The sequence below is a fragment of the Chenopodium album genome, chromosome 11, assembly GCF_948465745.1.
Source record: "Chenopodium album chromosome 11, dcCheAlbu1.1, whole genome shotgun sequence".
Classification (NCBI taxonomy): Eukaryota; Viridiplantae; Streptophyta; class Magnoliopsida; order Caryophyllales; family Amaranthaceae; genus Chenopodium; species Chenopodium album.
Window position 1 is genome coordinate 40,045,446 of NC_137844.1, and position 23,259 is coordinate 40,068,704.

At 33.5% G+C, this 23,259-nt stretch overlaps 1 long non-coding RNA gene and 2 pseudogenes across 1 annotated transcript; 2 read left to right on the top strand and 1 right to left on the bottom strand.

Moving 5' to 3' along the window:
- The first annotated feature begins 656 nt into the window (after nt 1–656).
- LOC145569718 (small nucleolar RNA R71) lies at nt 657–754 on the top strand (annotated as a pseudogene).
- Nucleotides 755–2,443: 1,689 nt separating this feature from the next.
- LOC145568876 (uncharacterized) lies at nt 2,444–8,270 on the bottom strand. The gene is made up of 3 exons (XR_014096001.1): nt 7,969–8,270; nt 4,329–4,393; nt 2,444–3,158 (listed from the first exon to the last, which is right to left on the bottom strand). It is a non-coding gene; the product is annotated as an uncharacterized LOC145568876 (long non-coding RNA).
- A 4,145-nt stretch (nt 8,271–12,415) lies between these two features.
- Nucleotides 12,416–13,777, top strand: LOC145566603 (peroxidase 57 pseudogene; annotated as a pseudogene).
- Nucleotides 13,778–23,259: the final 9,482 nt, after the last annotated feature.

Genomic DNA, 23,259 nt, shown 5'->3' on the forward strand with positions numbered 1-23,259 from the left:
TGATTATTATAGTTTCCTCGGAAATTTTGATTTCCTTGGTTTCTATAACCACCATTGTTATAATTATCAAAGCTCCCTTGTTGGTGAGCATTTCTATTCCCAAAGTTTCTTGGTCTATCAAATCATTGACCATTGTTGTTATTTGAAACAAAATTCACTTGTTCATAATCATTATTATTAACATCATCACAATTTTCAAATGCATGTGGACAATTAGAAGCTTTACGGTTATATGACCCACATACATCACAAAACACACATCCATTTGGCATAATATTCGAAGTAGAAGGAGGAGTAAAGTTAGAAGATGTACCTCTCCCCTTATTGTGGAAGGGAAGAATTAGTGCTTGTGAAGAAGCACTCTCAAGCTTTGCCTTAATTGAGGTCATCTCCTTTCCCAAGTTTGAGATTTGTGAGGACAAATTGTTAATGGCATTGAGATGGTCGATTGAATAAGCCGTTGAACCGCTTTTGCTTGTCGACTCTCTCTCTCGCCTTCTTGCCAATCCGTGTGATACCTTACCACATCTTCAATTAATTCCACCATTTTATCCTCCATTTTGTTCATGATAGGAGCTCTGGCACCGACATCCAAGTAAGACTTTCCTTGGGGGCTTAAACCTCCATAGAAGATTTGGGTGATTTGATAGGTGGGAATCCCATGGTGTGGGCACTATCTTTGATACTCCTTATACCTTTCCCATGCCTCATAAAGACTTTCAATTGGCTTTTACTTAAAGCTTTGAATGAGAGCTCTTGCTTCGGTCGTCTTCTTTTGAGGGTAGAACCGAGATAGAAACTCCTTAGTCACTTCATCCCATGTTATCAACGAGTTTGGCTTCACCTCTTTGTCCAACCACTCTAGAGCACGTCCAATAAGAGTGAAAAGGAAAAGTTTAAGTCGAATGAACTCTTGAGAAACCCCATTCACCTTGATGGTATTACAATACTTCTCGAACTCCTTAAGATGGTTGAGGGGACTCTCATGCTTTGCACCACTATATTGACGCCTCTCTATCAAAGTAATCATCACCGATCTTATCTCAAAGTCATTTGCTGGTGTCGTAGGAGGAGTAATTCCGTTTTCAAACCTATAAGCTCCCAGAGTTCCCAACTCCTTCAATGCTACTCTCGAATTAGCACCCATGCTTTATCGTTCTTCTGCTTCTTCTTGATGGATTTCCTCTCTTGAGGGACTTGAGATTGAGGAACGATTAGCAACGCTTATCCTTGTTATAGTCCTCTCAATTTCTAGATCAAATGGCACTAAATTTCGATCTCGTGCCCTACGCATACAAATCTCAAAGAAAAATATCAATAGCAGGGCTACAAATGTAGCCTAAAAGAAAGAAAATCTTTTTGTATTTTTCAAATAAATGGAATAGACTCAATCAACAATAGAAAATCACCATGCCATTCCCCGGCAACGGCGCCATTTTTGACGTGGGTGAAACCTAGGTCGTTGGTTACTAAGATTCCCCGATCAAAACAAAATTTATAAAACCAAACCCAACCCTAAGTATAGGGGTAAGTCCGGGTCGAACCCAAGGGAATGCGGTGTTTACTAAGGTGTCAAGCTAAGCTATTTTAAAGTCTTAAAACAATGGGTTGGTCTAAGCTATACTACCGAATCAACTCAATTAAAACTAAGATATAGAATTCAAATATGAAAGCACTAGGGAATTTAGGATCCACATGCACTCGTGATAAACTTGCTAATTTTTTATCAATCAAGCAATGCGAGGGAAAACGACATTTGCAATCAAAATCACTCAAAGAGCTATAACCTATTGTCAATCTAGATGTCTCTACAAATGACTTCAAAGGAAAATCGCAAAATAAGATCAATCGATAAGCTTCCAAATCAATTTTTCGTGTCATTGAAAACTACTATGCAATCTAGCTTGATAATCAAGGTTAGCTACTCCTCTTTAAATCAAACACATACACAAATTTCATCAACCAATTTAATCACATCATCAAATCAATCTAAAACCCCAAATTAGCTATAGATTATCACTAATACATGCTTCACCACATCCCTATCAAAGGAACTACTCACTACACATGGTAAATTTGAAAAACATAACAAAAGTAATCATCAATTCCATCATCAACATTGTAATCAAAATATCAACAATCAAATCAAATAAAACTAATGAAATTCAACAATATATCAAAAATAAAACATAAAATTGCATTTAAAAGGAAAGAATTCTTACAAAACTTTGATCAATATCAAAGAGGAAAGAAGATCAAAATGTAGCCATCATCAACACCAAGTTTCTCTCTCTAAAATCTAAGAACAAAGTTTCCAAAATCTTGAGCTTCTTTCTCTAAAATTCTAATCAAAATCTAATTCTAATGTTATTCTTTCTCTAGAAATGAAGGAATTCTATATATAGTAAAACTAACTAAAGTGAAGTTAGTTAGACGTCAAAATGGGTGTGGAACAGGGGGAAGGAGGCTACGCGGTCGCTTTTGGCACCTGCGCGGCCGCGCCACTGCCTTGCGCAGCCGCTCCTCCCTCGTGCGCGCCCGCGCCTGGGAGCAAGGAGCAGGGGAGACTTCTTTTGTGCCCTCGTTGATGCTCCCGTGCGCTCCACTTGATACATGTTGGGGGAGGAAGTCACTAGAGGCCTTCACAGTGTGTTCAACACCGACTTTGATGTCCACGTGGCCTTGAAGACTTGGCTTCTGCACTCCTTCACTTTTGAGCTTCAAGAGGAAGAATCGAGTTGCATCCTAAGCTTTGTATGCTCCGAGAGAACGCCAATGAGCTTCTCGAACATCACCTGTAACACCCCAATAATTCTCCCTTTTTTCAAACCACTTAATTTAAATAAAATAGTGGAGAACCATTGGCATGTTACCGCCACGTGTTAAAACGTTAAGGCTTTATCAAAGTATTGCAGCGGAAATCCAACTTAAATCTTAAAATAATATAATTTAGAAAACCAATAAGTCAAAGCTTACAAATTGGAACCATAAAGGCCCTTATTAAACCAAACTAATATTTGAAATCCCAAAACATAATTGAAATAGTAAAACATAGATAAGTTCAACACAAAGAACGAATACTCTCAATCACACCAATCCCTTGACAATGAGTATGTCAAATCCCCGAACCTCACATCATCAAGCTAACCTGTGCAATACTGCTCCCCAATAATACAAGTGTAATAATTGGATCGTCACAGGGTCATTGATAGGCGAAGGCCATGACCAAAGGAAAACACACACAAAAGCACGCAATCAGCAAAGCTGAGTACATACAAGCTACAACGTACAAAACCTTACATGCTCAATTAAAGTAAATAAACATACAAACGAATTCATTGATCAAGACTCCACACTTAAACAATTCAATTGACTCAACATACTTAGTAACCAGTTCCAAACACTTGACTCTTTATATTTAGTTTGATTAATTTAATTTGGAGTAAGCAATAGACGAGGTTGTCCAACCCACCAAATCATTTTGGTCCCAAATGACCATTTAAAATAAAAGTTTAGCGCAATGCAAGAATGAGCGCGACTCCATTCTCACAAAGTTAGTCTAGGATCCCATCTAACTTTCATTATAAAATAAAAATGTAAATACCAAAAGAGAAGAGGACATGTTGATCAAACAAGCCTCGGAAAGCCACGGGCTACCACCGTGTACCCCAACCCATAATTGTCAATACTCTAGAAGTGCACACTTTCCAGAGTTTTATTGCTCATCCTTGTTTCACTTTACGTGATTACAATTTTAATTAACAGCCGACTCATTCAAGTAGACTATACATAACAATCATACATCAATTCACTTTTAATCTTATTTAGGACAATGGTGATCACATCACAAATTGACCTTTAATTCCTTTAAACTTCCAAATTATCCAAAATTGTTGAACATAGTCAACCCACCTAGCCATTTCGGCTTAATCCACTTTTACTCAACATACTAACAAGTCATGCTTGATTAATAAATAAAATAATAATAACCTTGTGAAATAATGAATGAATTTATTCCACTTAAACCATTCAATTCCAATCCTTCAATAATACAAATGTGGTTAATAAACCAATCTAATAAAAAAAATATGCTTGTATCAATATTCCATACAAACAATTAATCCATTATAATTCAACATGCTTGCATCCATAATTCCATACAAACATAATCAATTCACCAAAACATGTCTCATAAACATAAGCACATGAATTAATTAAATTTATAACCAAACAATTTCCATCCAAGTGTTCTCTAAACATGAAACTAAGTTCTTTCTTTTTGGTACCTAAACATGATACTACTTACAACGAAGTAGACATGTACGTACCTCGTATAAACAATCCTTTGTGCCACTTTTAATCACTTAAAAGTCTCCTAGGGAATAATCACTTCCTAGGAAACAACCAATAACAATAAATTAATACTCAACCGAATTTCCAGCAACTTAAATTTACTTTAGACTACTTAAAAAAGAATCTGAAAATTATTTTAAAACCCCTAATTAAACTCCTTTTTAGTGGGTAATCACACCCTTTCATTAAAATCACAATTATACTACTTTAAATAAAATTCCAGCATTTTAAACTAATCAAAAACCCTTTAAAACTCAAGGATAAAATTTAAAGCATAAAAAAAAAACTTCGTTAAAAAATAAAAAAACTGACCGAAAATCATATTTAGAGGCTGAATTTGGCCACGAGAGGGTGGTGCTTACTACCAAAGGTAGTAAGTCTTTTTTAAAATATTGTTTCCACATGGAAAACACTACTTTTTTTTTATCAAAAGCGGATGAGTTCAGAACCTAATCGGGATTAAAACGGGATTAATATTAACGAATGGAAATCTAAGAATTAAAACACGAATTTACGTGTTCAAAATATTCTGGGATTAAGTTAAACTAATCAGTAGTTGTAATCACCAAAATTTCAAACATCATTACTATAAAAGCCCTAAATCAATTGTTCGTAAAAATCCTAAAATCGTGATTTTCAATAATTAAAAACCCTAGGTTATAAAACTTACAAAATCTGAAAATTATGACATTTATAAAATCTGAAATTATAAAGTTTAATCATCAAAATACAATTTGATACTAATTAAATTAATTTCAAACAATAAAATCAAAACCCATAAATCAATAATTATAATTACACAAATTAATAAAACAAAGGAGAAAATAAGACTAACCTTTTGTGTGGGGAAAATTTTGGGGATGTATGGGGTATTTATAGGGGAGAGAGTTGTAGGGTAAGTAGGAGTATTGGGCCTCATAAAATTAATGGGCCGATTAGGTAAATGAAATGGACTAGGCTTTGTTTGTATGGCATAAATTGTAGAATGAAAGCTCATAAAATAATTTGTACTAAAATAATTTTCGACCCAAATTAATAATTTGAAACTTTTTAAAATAAAATCTGGAAAAATACAAATATATATTATAAATAAAATAAATTTTCATTTATAAAATATTTAAAAATACGGGGGATTACATCACCATTCTCCTAAAATTAAAGAGAAGCAAACAAGTAAAGGAGAAAAGGCATAATAAACTAAGAAATGCAAGAAAATGAGAAAACTACTAAGGAAAATGCAAAATAGAGAAAATACAAGTAAACGTAAAGAAAAAGAGATAAAAAAAAGATGTAAAAGCAATGAAAAATCATCCTAAAAGAAGCCAAATGAGTTCCATAAATGACACTCATCAATGTAATGGCTGAAAACAATATGGTTAAAATGTTCGATAAAAAAATTGGAAAAAAAATAGCAAAGTAAGCTTGAAAATTCAGAATTTTTTAAAAATACACCAAGAAAAAATTAAATAAAAAATTGTTCTAAACCCGTTGGGTTGACCTAAACCCGGAACTTTGGGTTAGGCATGAGCATTTCTCGACCCGTGACCTGAAGTGACCAGACCCAAAATGACCCGTGACCCGGAGTGGCCCGACCCGAACTCGAACCCGAGCCCAACCGACCTGATTGACAAGTCTAATAATAGCACTTGTAATAATCAACTTCACAATCAACCTCTCTCCTAACTCTCTCAATAAATTCACTTAACTTGTAAGAATTTAAGGGTTATACCTCCAATCCTCTATGTACCTTTCTGCCAAATACTCAAAAGTTACTATGGGATTGACATGTTCATGGCCACGTACATGATTTAATATGAGACTCTTTATTTGAAAGGTCTCCTCATTCTTCAACTTCTTACAAATGCACCTTAAAATAACACTTTCTTCTTTGGTTGCACTTACACTCAATCCTTCTGCTTTTCCAAGGGAATTTACACTTCTCGGCACAAAACACTTATCCCATGGTTCTTGTTGAGCAAAAAGTAGTAGTTATACCCATTTTCTATTGTATGATGCTGCAAAGTCTTCCTAAAACACTATCCCAGATGGAAATTTAGGCCCCATAGTCAGGTTGATCTGATCTTTTTCCTAAACTCGGCACTTGGATTAATCACTGGATATTTGACCTCATAATGATCATATCCAGCTATATATGCCTTTTAGCTCCTCATCATTATCATTCAAATCTTTATCACTCTGAATTAAGATCTCAGCTCCTGCCTTTCACCATTCAAATATAATTCCTTGCCTTCACTACACTTCCTAAGATCTCCTAAACTTTGTCTTACGGTCTCACTTATTTTAGCATCTACATAAGATGCAAACAAGTCATCATCTTTTATATCCTCAAAGTCGCCATCACTTAACACCACATCTTGGTCACTAACATCATATTCTTCACCCTCTTCCTCATATGCAACCATCAACATCAACTTCTAGAATGGTTTGTAAGATGTTATTGCTATTATGTAGGGGAGAATTTACTGATGCTTTAGTAGATAATATTTGAAATTCAGGTTCATTTGCAAAAGGAAGGGGAAGCAAAGGGTACTTTGGGAAGGTTGGGGGGCTTGGATGAGGTGCAATCAAGAGTTTTTGTTGAATTGGAAAGGAAAAGAAATAAGTTAGATCTTGGGTTTGGAACATCATCTCTTGATTGGGACCCATTTACTAATTCACTATTAAGTGAGTCTGAACACACAAAACTACCCAAAGAAGTGGACCCCCAATTAGATTTTGTATCTATATATGTACACTCCAACCTTATATGGACCATACATCATCCTTTTATTATCTTCCACAATATCCTCATGCACCAAATATAAGTTGTACAAACCATCATCATCTCTAGAAAAAAGAAAATTTATAAACTATCAACTTTTAGATGTTGCCTAGTAGTAAACAAGCTTTGACTATCTTTTCTAAACCAAAGCTAACCCATAACTTTGTATCCTAGCTCCTTCTTATCCTAATCAACAAACTCAAAGTAGCATACCTCTTCTGCATTAGAATGTAATGATAGTCCATAATAATCACTATTACCATAATCATCAGTGGTTTTGCCCATCCTAGTCACAAAGTGACCCCATAATAGAACATTATGTTTGTTGAATCCATAACTTTAAACACTGTATACTAATAGTTAAACCTGAATTAAGATACAAATTAATCAAAAAAAAAAGTAATTACATAGGAGCACAATTTATTCACTATTCATACCACAATACACAAAAAAAAAATGAACACCAACAAACAACACATCAACGCATAAGACAACAATTCAAAAAAAAAAAAAAAAAAGAGATAAATCACAACCAATTCCAAGTATCATCACTTCAAATATTCAATTTATTAAATAATTGGATTAATAAATTAATGTATTAAATTTTAATGGACCACTTAACGTAAACCCTTAATTTCTACAATTTCGAGTTAAGGGAGTTAAAAAATTCATGCTTTACCTAGTTCTCATGACCTTTTTGAAGAAAACACCAAATTCTTTACCAAATTTTTTCCCTTTGTTTGTTTTTGCCATGGCAGAGCAAATTTATAAGCTTTTGCATGTATGAAAAAGGAAAAGAATATGACAGAGGAGAGAGAAGAGCATATTCGTACCTCGCCAAGTGAAGTATTCCTCCTTTAGATTCGAATTCAATGTGCGACAAAGGGTAGATTGGGGGGAGTAATTGATTGCAATTGAAATTAAATTATAGGTTCCATTTCACTTCTATTTCGCAGATGAGAGAAATAAATTTGGGGAAAAATAAAAGGGTTAGGGGGAAAAGAAAGGGAAGCGTGGGAAAAATTAGGGGGTTAAAAAGTCATGTACTTGGTACGTGGTGGTCAACGCTGGACTTTTGTGGTCAACTCCCACTTTCCAGCGTAAAGGTCCCAGCCACCACCAAAAACTTTTAAAAGGTCATTCTACACCACTTTGGATTTATAAGGTCCTTCCTCGCAAAAAGTGCATTTAAAGGATCCTTTAATTAATTTGTAGCAATAATTTTGTTTTTTTTTTTATCATGGATGGGATGATTATATTGTTGGGGGACTACATAGTAATCTGGCATAAATGATGTGAAGAAGTGACAAAATGGTTGAGAGTGTGGTGATATAAAATATTACCATAAATGTGAATGCTCTAATGAATCAACTTAATGAGACACAATGAATACTAATATACTACTTCCTCATTTCATAATAATCGTAAGAATTTGACTGACACACATGTCAATGCTTAACTTTGACCATTAATTTGTGTAATTTTATATTATTAAGAAGGGTTAATGCTATATGTAGCACTAAGGGCTATATATAAGCATTAAATACAATCTTGAAAATTGTAAAAAAATTAGGAATTCATGACAAAAACACGCATAAATCAGTGTAATTAGTGTTTATATTTTTATGATTTTCTAACTTTATACGATTTTCTAGTGTGTTTTTTATGCTTATATGTAACTCTAACAACTATGTATAGAATTCTTTTTTTTTTAAAAGTAAAATTAATTTGTTAATAAAAAGTCATACAACATCTACAACGATAATCGAATTTAACAAATATATAATTTGAAAAATAAAAATTTCCTTCATAAAAACTACGATCGTTAAGCAGATCTTGCAATGTGGAACATCTCCCGCTTATATCGTTACAAAATACAGCCTTGTTGGAGTGACAATCTAACGATCCCTTGTAGTCGTGAGGATGATTTCTATCGGATACATCTGACCGTATTTGAAAAATTGAAAACCTTTGCGACTTGCATAATTTTCACCAATGAAACAATTTCACAGCAATCCATCAGATTTATTATCCCGGATTTTAAGCTAAAGAAAACCCCCTCTCCAAAAGAGGAGAAAAACCTGTCTTTTGAAGGAAATCAAAAAACTTTGTCTTTCGAAAGAGATAAAAAAAACCATGTCTTTCGAAAGAGAACGAAAACCCTTTTTTTCGAGGGAGAAATTATTATAAACCACAAACACAAACATAAAAGTGTACATAAACAAAGGTTGGGGCTTTTCATCGGTAAGAAGTGATGAAAGCCCCTTCAAAAATCAAGAATGGAGGTTAGGGTTTTTTTAGAGAGAATAGAGGAGAAAGGAGATTTTTGTTAACTATTTAATTCAATTCTTGTATTATTTTTGTCCTATAGCATTTTCCTATTAGGAATATATATAAAAGATTCATATAATCAAAATATACATAAAAACTTATTCAAAAATATTTTACATGGCAAGATATATTTTTTGTATATTAGTCATAGGAAAAAGTATAGTCATATAATTAGTGTAAAAGTCAAATTATTGTGATTTTTACGAAATGAAGGTAGTGTGGCTATCTGTAATTTAATATGACAACTTGAAGACAAATATTCCCTTCGTTTATATCAAATGGAACACTAGGGTGTTCACAAATTTTAAGAAAATTTATAGGGTGAGGCCCAAAAGAGGATTTTTTATAATATAAAGTATTGTTTATAGGAAAGAGAAATAATAATAAAAAAAAAAGTAGTATAAGTGGGGTTGGTACGAAAGACTAATACTCCTTATTTTATTATTTGTGAAAGTGGGATTAGTAGGAGAGAAATTGGAAAATTTGTCAATTTACAGCCATTTAAAGTTTGTATTTTGCAAATTGCAGTCATTAAAAAAAATTCAAATTGCAGCCCAAAAGTTATTATAAATTGTAAATTGCAGCCCGATTTAACTTTTTCATCGGTTTACGTATCAAAAAATATTCGGTTAAGGTCCGAATTGAGTTCGAAATTAGCAAAAAAATAACTTAAGTGCAAAAATGTATCGATTTGTGGGCAACTATTTTTTGCTGTAAAAACGAGGCACTTACATTATTTTTTGTTAATTTCAAGCTTAATACGGATCCCTAAGAATTAAAATGGTCCTTAAAACCATAACCGAATATTTCTTGATACGCAAATCGATAAAAAGTTGAAAAGGACTGCAATTTACAATTTATAAGAACTTTTAGGTTGTAATTTGCAATATTTTATAAATGAACTGCTAAACAACGCCCACATTTTTATGTAAACTTCCAACATTACCCTTTTCTTCCTCTCTCTCTCCTAACACAACCACCACCGCCCGTCACCACCGTTGCACCGTCGCCACCAGCGCCAACATGACGGAAAGTGATAGCGGCAGGCCGTGTACTCCGCCGGATCCACTTCGCGAGGTAATTTATTTTTGCCGGAACTCAAACCGCCCAAAAAAAAACAGTCCACCGTGGTCAAACCGGGCAAACCGGGCGGTTAAACCGTGGTAAAACCGTGCAATCAGGGCGGTCCAACCATGGTCAAACCGTGTAGTCCAGGAGGTCAAACCACCTGGACTACACGGTTTGACCGTGGTTGGACCGCCCGGATTGCACGGTTTTACCACGGTTTAACTGCCCAGTTTGCCCGGTTTTTTTTTTAATTAATATTGTTTTTATTATTATTATTTAATTGTTATTATTATTATTATTATTATTATTATTATTATTATTATTTCATTGTTATTATTATTATTATTATTATTGTTCTTGTTGTTATTATTATTACTATAACTATGATTATGATTATTATTGTTGTTATGATTATGATTATTATTATTTTGATTATTATTTTAAAAATATTTTGTTGGGATGTTTAATAGGCATCACTACCGGATTATGGTGGCGATGACATCGACTACAGTTCATATTTTATAACGTCAATGATCTTCCCGACTTTTGAAGAAGCATTTGAATGGGCACAAAACATTTCCATACGTTATGGCTTTTTCCTTACAAAGTCTTCGTATAAGAAACAACGAGATGGTCGACCGGTCAAGTATCTTAAGTGCGATCGTGGCCATAGAAACACATCCGAAGATAGAGATATGGAGAATGCTGTACGGAAAAACACAAAAAGAAAGGGTGTTAAGTGTCCATTTCGTATCAAGGTCACATGTATGGTGGACGATCAAGGGTGGAAAATCATTCCTTCATCGGGTTTGCATGGCTTGCATAACCACCCAATGATGGTATATCGAGAGGGTCATCGGCAAGTGAGTGGTCTAAGTCCGGCAAAATAATAAACTTTTTTTTAAAGGCTTTGCAAAATAATAAACTTTAAATGATTGCAATTTGTAAATTTTTCACATAAATTATGAAATAAAGATGGGTTCTTGTCAAATATAATAGTGTTATAATTATTATGAAACGATAAAAATGAAAAGTGTTGTATTTAATATGAAACGGGGGAGTAATGGAGTATCCGACTCAAATCTTAGCATTAAAATGATTTTTTATACAGTATGTATTATGTAAGAGATAAGAGAAACTGTTCACTTTCTTCCCACTGTCTTATAAATTAAATATGAAAGTGACCGTTTTGCGTTACATAGTTTTTGTCCGCAAGCCTGTAACGCATGAATCACTCAAATTGACAGAGAAACATTATTTACGCGCCGCAATTTTGCCATATCATACGCTCAACGCGTTTTATTGATTATTGATTTAATAAAATGATACTCTCTGTGTTTCAATATGATAGTATCATATGGAATCAATCAAATAAAATAAGAAAAGAAGAATCTTTGAAATCTAACATTAAAGTTAAAAACAATTTATAAATAGTTTACCTTATTTAAATTTTTTTGATTTTTTTTAGGACACCGTCAAAAATAGTTGCATAATTCAAGGGAATAATTTCCTTACTTAGAGTCATGTCATCAATTCACAATCAATTAATTTAAGCAATCAGAATTTAATATGTATAAAATAGGAAAAAAAAAAAAAAAAACTAAGTTAAAAAATGAAATACATTCAATATCGATAGATCTTTTTAAAAGACCCAAAATAATATATGAGGCTAACAAACTGAAAGGGAGGGAGTACAAAAATTTCACTACACTCCCAAATTTGTTTCAAAAACCCATGTTCTGGGGTTTTTAGCTTCTCTTGTTTTCACTTTCAACACCTAAATTTGACTTTGGTTTTTTTGTTATATATACGTATATATTGGTACTTATATATATACACTACATGCAATATAATTGTGACATTAATAATAAGAGAGAAAGTACAAAAAAAAAAATGGAGATATATACTCAAGTGAAATTGTTTTTAGTTTTTGTCATGGTTTCTATTCCATTGACATTGACGAAACTTCAAGTCGGCTTCTACGGAACTTTATGTCCTCAAGCTGAATCAATTGTTCAACAAGCTGTGCAACAACGATTCGCGGTTGATCAATCTGTAACTGCTGCCTTACCTCGGATGCATTTCCATGATTGTTTTGTAAGGGTAAGTACTCTAATTTAATTATTACTCTTATGTTGTATGCTAGTCTAGAGATTATACTAGTACGGCTAGCAAGCTATTACTTCATCCATCTAAAATAGTTGTTATCTTAATTATATCAAGATTTAACGTAATATAGGCTATATCTAGTGTAGAAAATGACTTGTTACAAACGTTCAATTATAAATCAATCTCTTATGACTTATGGTGAAGATGTGGGGAACTAACCTTGTGACTTTGAGATCATTAGTTTGAGTCCTACCAACTACATTTGCTGAATACTAGAAGTCTAGATTGATATCGTGCTATTCATCCTTTATCTATTGTCTAATACAATTACTTTTTATTAATTAGTCTATGTATTTTGTTACACAGGGCTGTGATGCATCAATACTAATAGACTCCACCCCAAACAACCAATCAGAAAAAGATGCTTTTCCAAATTTAACCGTACGAGAATACACACTCATAGACCAAATCAAGTCCATGTTAGAAGTTGCATGTCCTGAAACCGTCTCATGTGCGGATATCATAACACTAGCAACTCGAGATGCAATAGCCCTATCAAGGGGGCAACAATACAATGTGCCAACAGGCCGGCGTGATGGGCTAGTCTCAAGTATTAGTGAGGTGGATCTACCTGGGCCGACGTCCACTATACCTCAAGCCCAACAAGCATTTCAAGCTCGAGGATTAACCCTAGCTGATATGGTGGTGCTCTTAGGTGGTCACACACTTGGTGTAACACATTGCAGTTTCTTCCGAGATAGGTTAACTAATTTCCAAGGAACCGGCTCACCAGACTCTACTATGGACCAAGAATTAGCTACTAGCCTAATGAGTACGTGTGGATCGGATCCGAATTTGGATCCTACCATATCCCTTGACCAAAATACAACATTTGTGCTTGATAACGAGTATTATAACCAAATTATGAAGAATAAAGGGATTTTACGGATTGACCAAGAAATAGCATTGGATAAATCAAGCTCTAAGTTGGTTTCTAGGTTGGCCTCTAATAATGCATTGTTTGGACAAAGGTTTGCCAAGGCAATGGTCAAGCTCGGAAATATGCAAGTTCTTGAGGGCAATGCAGGGGGGATAAGGAAAAATTGTAGGAATTTTAATGCACTTTTCAAATAGAGAAATACTTGTGTTAGATATTCATTTATTTATTTGTTTATATATAAAATTTGTGTAGGTGTTGATCCATCCTTCCGTCTAATTTATCAATACTTCTATTTAAATTGTTTTAGTCCTCAGTATCATGCCTAATGCCCAAAGCAGAACAGCCATGAACAATTAAATATGTAATTGGATCTAAAGCACACCAAGCCCATCATAATGGCCTAGCAGACTTTGCAAAACCATCGGATCCAACTTTTTAGACATCTGATGGGTATCTGATCCAAAAAATTGTTATGGATTGGGTATTCAATCCGAAAAAATGGATATCTAAATACCCATTTGGATATTGAATCTCAAACATTTCAAATATCCGATATTCTAAATAAAATCGAATATTAGATATCCTATCCATAATCCGAAATACTTCCCTCATTTTTTTTAAATGCTATACTTTGACCGATACATAAATTTGGGCAATTTAATCAACTTAAATAAAATAAGAGGTAAGAAAAATAGTTAGAGTATCTATCCATCTATTACATATTACTAAAGGCAGATAAAAGGAACACTTGGCAGCTTTTGTGTTGGGTTTGGGAAGTGACGGTGTTGGTAGGTTTCGTTTTTGGTTGGGTCGTGTTTTGCATTGGGGGAATTTCGCAAGTGGGTTTCTTTAATGGGCCAGTATTGCACCTATCCTAGCTGCATAAGGATGCATATATAAGACCAATTGTTGTGTTTTGCATTGGGGGCATTTGTTGAAGGCTGGTCTTGAGACCAGCTATATATTTGTGGTCCCTTATTCTGAAATGAACATTTACTATAACAAACATTAACATTTTCTAATTGAACGTATTTTACAATAATTTTGTATTTCTCTATAATTAAATGTTTATTTTTATACAGTATGTTGTTCATTCTTATAAAATAAATGTTCATTTTCATGTAGCATAATATTTATTCGTATAAACATTGACTTTGTTAGGAAAAGGATCGGCCAAGAAAGCTTCGGTGGGGTGTCAGATCCACATGACTCCACCATGTCGACGACCACCGAGCTCCGTGGAGTTCTAGAAGTGACTGCCCGTAATATGGCAAAGGATGTGGCGAGGATGAGTTTGATCTTTATTTATAAGCAATTTTAATAGATCAGAGCTCCTTGTTAATTAGTTTTAAGTAATAGGTACTCCGTATTTTTTTTTTTGCACTTAAAGGAGTCGAATGAGTTTGCTTATTTTTAAATAGGATCGGTTGTGGCAGTGTGGTTAGAAACGTCGGATGGAGGTGGTGAGATAGAGTGTTGGATGGAATAGAGATGTCATCAGAGGTTATAAAGATGTGGCTCATAGTGTTACCGTCATTTTAGGATGAATTTGAAGGTTTGGAGAGAGAAAATGGTGGTGGATTTGGAGGAAGATGATAATAAAAAATTGGTGAACATATATTATGAGAATGAACATCAGATAGTATGAAAATGAACATTTAATTTTTTAAAAATAAATATCCTATAGCAAGAAAATGTTCATTTTTATTATATTAAATTGTAAACATTAATATTATAAGAATGAACATCTAATAGTATGAAAATGAACATTAATATTATAAGAATGAACATATGATAGTATGAAAACGAACATTTAATTTTGTAAGAAATAATATCCTATAGGAAGAAAATGTTCATTCTTGTTACATTGAATGTTCATTTTTAAAATGAGGGACCAGCCATATCTGGCTGGTCCCTCTAGACCAGCTAAAAGTTTGCACATTGGGGGCATTTTACAAGTGGGCTTCTTTCATGGGCCAGTGTTGCACCTATCCTAGTATCATAAAGATGCATGTAAGACCAATTGACAATCGGATCCAATTTTTTAGACATCTGATGGATATCCAATCCAAGTTTATCGATATCGTATCTAAATAATTGTTATGGATTGGAATTCAATCCGAAAAAATGGATATGTGATACGCATTTGGATATTGATTCTTAAACATTCCAAATATCCGATATTCTAAATAAAATCGAATATTAGATATCCTATCCATAATCCGAAATACTCCCCTTATTTTTTTTAAATGTTACAATTTGACCGGTACATAGTTTTGGGAAATTTAATTGACTTGAATAAAATAAGAGGTAAGAAAAGTAGTTAGAGTATCTATCTATCTATTACATAAAAGTATTACTAAAAGGCGAATAAAAGGGACACTCGGCAAAATTATATTTAAAATTTTTCATGAAAAAAAATTTGTTTAAATTAAAGTATTCTTACCATATCCAAGGATTGTATCTAAAAAATGACAATTGCTTTACATATATTTCTAAACTAAACTTTCTTAAATATTAAACTGATTATTATAACTATTATAGTGGTTATATACTTCATACTTGAATGGTTGATGTGTCATTTCCTTATATTTTTATAACAGTTTTATAATTTGAATTTCATTATAATTATTTAATAGTCGTACATCTATTGCACAGAGTTTAACCTAATTAAAAACTATAAAAGAAATATAATTGTTAATATTTTATTGAAAATAAATGAATGTGGAAAAAGAATTAAAAAAAAAAAAGTAGTTTTGGGTTTGGAACAAATCCATAAATTATTTGGCAAAATTACAACCAGCACCCTATACTTTGCTTAGTAGTCAAAACACTGCCAACAAATGACTTAGGTGCAAAGCGCGTCTTTAGTGAGTTTTCCAGTCACTATTCTAGCCTAGGCCAGTGAATTTTATCGATTTGCGTGCCAAAAAATGTCTTGCAAAGGTTTCAAGGGTCATTTTGCCGTTAAGATTCCAAATTGAGCTCGAAACAAGCAAAAAAATAGCGTAAATGACTCAATTCGGCTTAAAAAACAATGACACACAAATCGAGTTATTTTATAACACGCTAAACGAATCATGTACGCTATTTTTTGCTAGTTTCGAGCTCAATTTAGGTGCTAAGGGGTCAAAAGGACCCCCGAAACCTTTACAGAACATTTTTCGGCACACCAATCGAAAAATAAAAATTTAACTCACTAGCTCCGGTGAGAATGGTAGCCGGAAAACTCATTAAAGGTACGCTTTGCACCCAAATCATTAGTTTGGGTCGGGTCAATTCGGGTTTCAAGTCACTTTTAGGTCAATGGTAATTCGGGTCTGGTCGAGTATCGGGTCAACACTTCGGTTGGATCGAGTTCGGGTCAGGTCATTTCGGGTTTGGTCAATTCGGGTTAGGTCAGTCTTCGGGTTAAATTATCAGGTCAAGTTCGGGTCGGGTTGAAATCGGATCAGGTCAATTTTTGTCTATATCGATGTAAAAATTTAACCAATAATATATGAGAAGGTATTTTATCAGTCCTGACTGACGAAATGTCCAGACTAACAAAATGCGGATTTTTGATATCCTCAATTGGTGGGATGATATCCTCTATTGGCTGGATGATATCCTCTACTAACTGGATGATATCCTTTATTAGATATATGCTATCCTCTACTAATTGGATGATATCCTCTACTAACTTGATGATATCCTTTTATTAGCTATATGATATTCTTTATTGGCTGAATGATATTTCTACTAGCTGGATGATATCTTATGTTGGCTGGATGATATCCTCTATTAGCTATATGGTATCATGGCTGGATAATATCATATAGCCAATAGAGGATATCATCTAGCCAATAAAGGATATCATAGACACAATCATAAATGATATCATATAGTCATAGAGGATATCATCAAGCCATTAGAGGATATGTATAACTTGTTTGAGAATATGCATAATTTGTTTGATGATATGTATAACAATGGCAGAACCTCCATTGATGATTTCGTACTTAAAGTCATGGGTATAACATAACTTGCTCACTTCTCAACCAAAATACATGCATATGTTATCAAAATGCTCACAATTCAACCTACAATCATATGGGACAATCAATTTCAACAATTATACATCACATAAGAAAGCTCCAATTCGATTTTTTGGGCATTTTTCGAAAAATCCGAGAATCTCAAGCAAGTAAAATTTCTCTCTCCTCCGCCATGGATGACCTCGCTCCTCTCCTTCGCCGTAACCACCACCTTCTCATCGGATGGAAACTTGTTCTGCATCGTCGCAAGAAGATGATGATGATACTTCTCGACTGACGAAACATTGGGTGCGGCTTGCCGCACCCAATATTTTGTGTTATAGTTATCAATAAGAATAAAGTACAACAATTGAATATTAATAATATATTCATTAACAATTCCAATAATACCATATACACAAGACTGTATTGTTTCATATGTATGATTACTATTATTGATTAATTGGTCAAATATTCAAATTGGATAAAGTGAATAGTGGAAAAAAATTCAATGTAACACTTAAAAGAAGAAGCTAGGAGTAATGGTAATAATAACAATAACAAAAACTAGTATTCCTAGTCAAATGAAACTCTTTATAAATACGAGTAATAAATTACACGCACACTTCAACAATATTAATTATGCACACAATACTATACTGTTTAATTATTTTCAATAAGTGTTAATTCGGGTAAAGTAATTAATCCCTAAATCAGTTAGGTCATTTTAAATATTTGTTAATCTTGGGTCAGGTCATTTCGGGTATAGTTCGGGTCACTTCGGGTTTCGGGTCTGTTCGGGTCAATCAATTCCGGTCAAAATTGGGTCGAGTCACTTCGGGTTTCGGGTCACTTCGGGTCGGGTTGCTTCGGGTATCGGGTCAATTTCGGGTTTGGTCAATTCGGGTATTGGGTCAATTTCGGGTCAGGTTAATTCGGGTTAGGTCAATAAGGGTATCGAGTCAAGTTCGAATCAACTCCACTTCGGGTCGGGTCAGCTTTGTGTTCAGGTCAATTTCGAGCCACAGGTCGGGTCATCCGAATCAGGATTGCCAGCTTACCCAAACTATAGTTCAGAGTGTAGAGGCCAATTTTACCTAATTAATTGGCGTTATCATTTATCAACTATCAACATTTGCGTTCTTAACTCGTTAACGTATCCGCTTTGCCGGAGATCTTCGTCCAGATGCTCATATCTTCTTCTCCTTTGCTCATTTCTTTTGTCATTTTTTTTGTAGTAAAACGACAATTTTTTTGTGTTACAACATCGATTGCAACAAGGAAAATTTGCAAATTGCAGCCATTTAAAGTTTGTATTTTGCAAATTGCAGCCATTTAAAAAAATTGCAAATTACAGCCCAAAAGTTCGTATAAATTGTAAATTGCAGCCCGATTCAACTTTTTCATCGGTTTACATGTCGAAAAATTTTCGGTTAAGGTTTTAGGGGTTATTTTATTTCTTAGGGAACCAAATTGAGCTCGGAATTAGCAAAAAAATAACGTAAGTGTCTCATTTTTATAGTTTCCCACAAATCGATACATTTTTGTTACGCAAAACAAGGCACTTGCGTTATTTTTTTGCTAATTCCGATCTCAATTCGAGCCCTTAAGCCCTAAAATAGCCCCTAAAACCTTAATCGAAGATTTTTCGACATGTAAACCGATGAAAAAGTTGAATCGAGCTGCAATTTACAATTTATACGAAATTTTGGGCTGCAATTTGCAAAATACAAACTTTAAATGGCTGCAATTTGCAAATTTTCCTTGCAACAAAGAGATAAAAATTAGCATAGGATAACAAATGATCAATCTAGTGTTATAGTTTTGCCACTAGACACAATCAAAACACGAGTATAATACTGCCTCCGTTTCTATGTAATTAATTATAACACTTTCCTAAAATGAAAATGTTACAATTATTGTAAGCCATTATAAAAGGAAAGTTTTTATGATGAAAATTGTACTCTTACCCTTTATTTAAAATTCATAGCCTATTTGATTATACTCCTAACAACCTCTTAACCCCATTTAATGTGTATTATATCATTTGAGGTCCACTTTTCTTAAATATCGTGATAAACAATGTGTTGCAACTGTAAAAAAAACGAAGGAAGTAAAAGTTAATGATGGATAGCGTGCAATATCCAATCATACAACTTTCAAATATCGGATATCCAAATCTTTAGATCGGATTTGGATATCAGAAACAACAAATTTCGAATTCGGATATCCGATTTAAAATGTGATTTTGGATCGAGCATCAATAATTAATATTTCTCCCGAAGAAACCCAAGAGATCCAATAATGAAAAGTATCTGAAAAGAGGGTAGTTATTAATCTCGCTCTCTCCTATTCCACTACATTATCATTGTTAGGAAATAAATGAAAATTGTTTGGTTTAAGTAATCAGTTTGATGTGCGCATAACATAGACAACAGTATAAACAACGTTAATTTGATAAATTAAGTAGATGAACACACGAATATATGTGTTTCGAACAACATGACCTACGTTCACATGGTAAGAGGTAGTATTTTCTTAAGACATATAACAAAGGAGATATAACTCTCTCTCCATATCACAAAAAATCTCAAGTACTAGAAGTCTAGAAAAACGCAGTTACATATTGGCTTTAATTGGTTAGGCTAATCATATCAATGTGAGCATTACAATTGTCCACCCAACAGTTCCTCAAATAACATAAGGAAACCCTAATAAGTCCTCAAGGAATATCATTAGTAGTCGTCATAAGCGTAGCAGAAATTTTTGCATTAACTTCTTCACTCAACCAAGCACGAACAAGCTATATGTAAATCAGCACGTCTGTGTCCCTTCTCCAAATTTGACAACTCTTTGTAAAACGATCATAACTTTCTTGTTTCTTAATAAAATTGGGCATATAACCTATTGTTGGATTGGTCTTGAAACAAGCTATCACCTCCAACATGAAATACCTAATATCACTTATGGTTTGAGTAATTAGAAACTTTTTTGTGCAGTAGGTCACACCGTGTGGCAAGGGTTACCTGAGTTATTTTGTAGGGGTTACCTAACTAATTCAGTCAGGGGTTACTCGAGTAACTCAGTCAGGGGTTACTTGATTGAGGGATTACTTGAGGGGTTCGCTCGGTCATGAGTTACTTGAAGGGTTAGTCGATCAAGGGTCACTCAAGTTACTCGATCAAGGGTTAATCAAGTTAATTAGTTAGAGGTAACTCGAGGGGTTACTCGATCATAAGTTACTCGGTCAAGGATTACTCGAATTACTCGATCAGGGGTTATTTAAGGAGTTTGGTTAGGGGTTACTCGGTCAGGGATTATTTGAGGGTTCAGTCAGGGGTTACTTGAGGGGTTATTCAGTTAGGGGTTCGTTACTTAAGGGGTTATTTGGTAAAGGGTTACTCAAGGGGTTCGGTCATGGATTACTCGAGAGATTACTCGGTCAGGGGTTACTTGAGTTACTGCAGTCAGGAGTAACTCAAGTAACCCCCGACCGAGTAACTTGAGTAACCCATAACTCCATTATTCAAGTTGTGGCAACATAAATCTGAAGATAAATAAAAACTAAAAGTCGTAACAAATAAGTACAAATACAATGCAAATGCAATGGTATATTGAGATAGGCATGAGAAGGTAAAAAAAAAAAAAAAGAAAAAGAAAAAGGCGGAAGCCATGTGATTTTGGTTGGTATACATCAACAATACCTAATGTTATGTGTAGTTTTGTGGTGGTTTTCATGTGGACCTCAAATTTGTAGTTGTCTTGATTGAATGCAGTGCATCAGTTATTCTGTTTTGTGTGCCACTAAAATTTACTTCGGCTGTCCTCTTATTTCATGCAAAGTTCAAGGCTTCCATGTTGGTTTTAGGTTGAAGTTCCCAACACAATTAAACCCACGCGATTATGTTTTATGTGGAACATAGTTTTGCTATGAAATCTAAATTTGAAACATGAGACTCAACTAAGAACTGATTTTGAAATAGACTATATATTACTTTCAGTTTTATAATATTCTTAACATTAACTATTTGTACAAGAATTAAATCAATTGAGAGAGTTTGAAAAGAAAGATAACTATAAGAAAAAGATGGACAAAGTAAGAGAGATTCCAAATACGGAAGTTGATGTTAGAAAATGGTGAATAATATAGGTGTTCTAAAAATATTAATCGTATAAACCAAACAAAATTAAGAATTGTAAGAAAAAATTATAAATGATTGTAGCACTACGAGAGTAAAAACAACAAATAAGATTAAGTATAACCAAAAATTTAATTAGTTTTTTCTTACTACTAGTCTACCATTGTTCCACAAAATATTTAAGAATGGATCTAGTATAAATATGTGGTTATGGGATCAAATAAAAGGGAACTCTTTAGGAGTGAAAACTCAATTACCTTTCTCCTACTACTTCTAAGGAGCCCTGTTCATTAAATCGGTTCGAATTGACCTTTTTTAAATTTCAACCGATTAATAGTGCCTTCTTCTTACCACAAAATAAATAATAATGATAATATTGACAGTATCAGTTCAGTCAATCAAAACAGACCCATACTTTGAATAACGGAATCTATCTTACTTTGTCCATCTTTTTCTTTATTTTGTTTATACCTATCTTTTCAGACTCTTTCAATTGATTTAATTCTTGTACAAATAGTTAATGTTAACAATATTATAAAACTGAAGTATATATAGTCTATTTTATTTTATGAGAGAAGGAAATTAAGAAATGAACTGAACTGAACTGAAAATAATCTGAATAGAACAGGCTCTAATGTGTGTCATTTTACAGTGCCACATCACTATTTAAAGTATATGCGCCACATAAGCTAGTCACTTCATTTAACAAAATAAAATATGCATTGAACTAGATTCAAACCCATAACCTTCAATACATATAGTTAATACATTTACCATCTCAACCAACTTTTATTAATGTTTCAAATTTAACATAATATTATATATTCCTTTCATTTATTATGTAAATTAGAGGTAATAATTCATTTATTTTTCACAAGATTAAAATAAAAATACATATGATCTAAAAAAAAAATGACACTCGAGGCAACGCTCGAACCACTATACACTAACTATACATATAATCGAACATAATTATTAAATTAAAGAAGTACATAAACTAGCTAGCAATTCAAGACATCACCCGAATTACACACTAATTTCACCTTAATTCGAAGATGTCAAACAAAATTCAAAAATCCAGAAGGTTCAATTGTTAAACTTTACTACAAATATAAGATGGTGAAGTAATCCTCGTTCTATGGCTGCAAATTGCAAAGCTTTCTGGCCCACCAATAATGCTAATTGTATGTACGTTCAATGTGTTTACTTCCGTCCCAAATTTCGCTATATCCAATTCACAATATGGCAACATCAAGATGTCAGCCGCCCAGCCATCCAGGACCAACTAAATTCCAGAGCCATTTGAAAATGATATTAAAATTATGTCGAATGATCTTTGGAAAAAATTTCCTCCATTGATTAACAATTGGAATATTTAATAATTAATACAAGTAGGAGTATTATTAATTATCTATAAACATTATTACTTCCTTAATTTCTTTTTTAGTTGCTATACTTTCCTATTTTGAAAATTGTTGATTAATTGCAACACTTTTCGGTTTAACATTTCTTTTTCTCTAT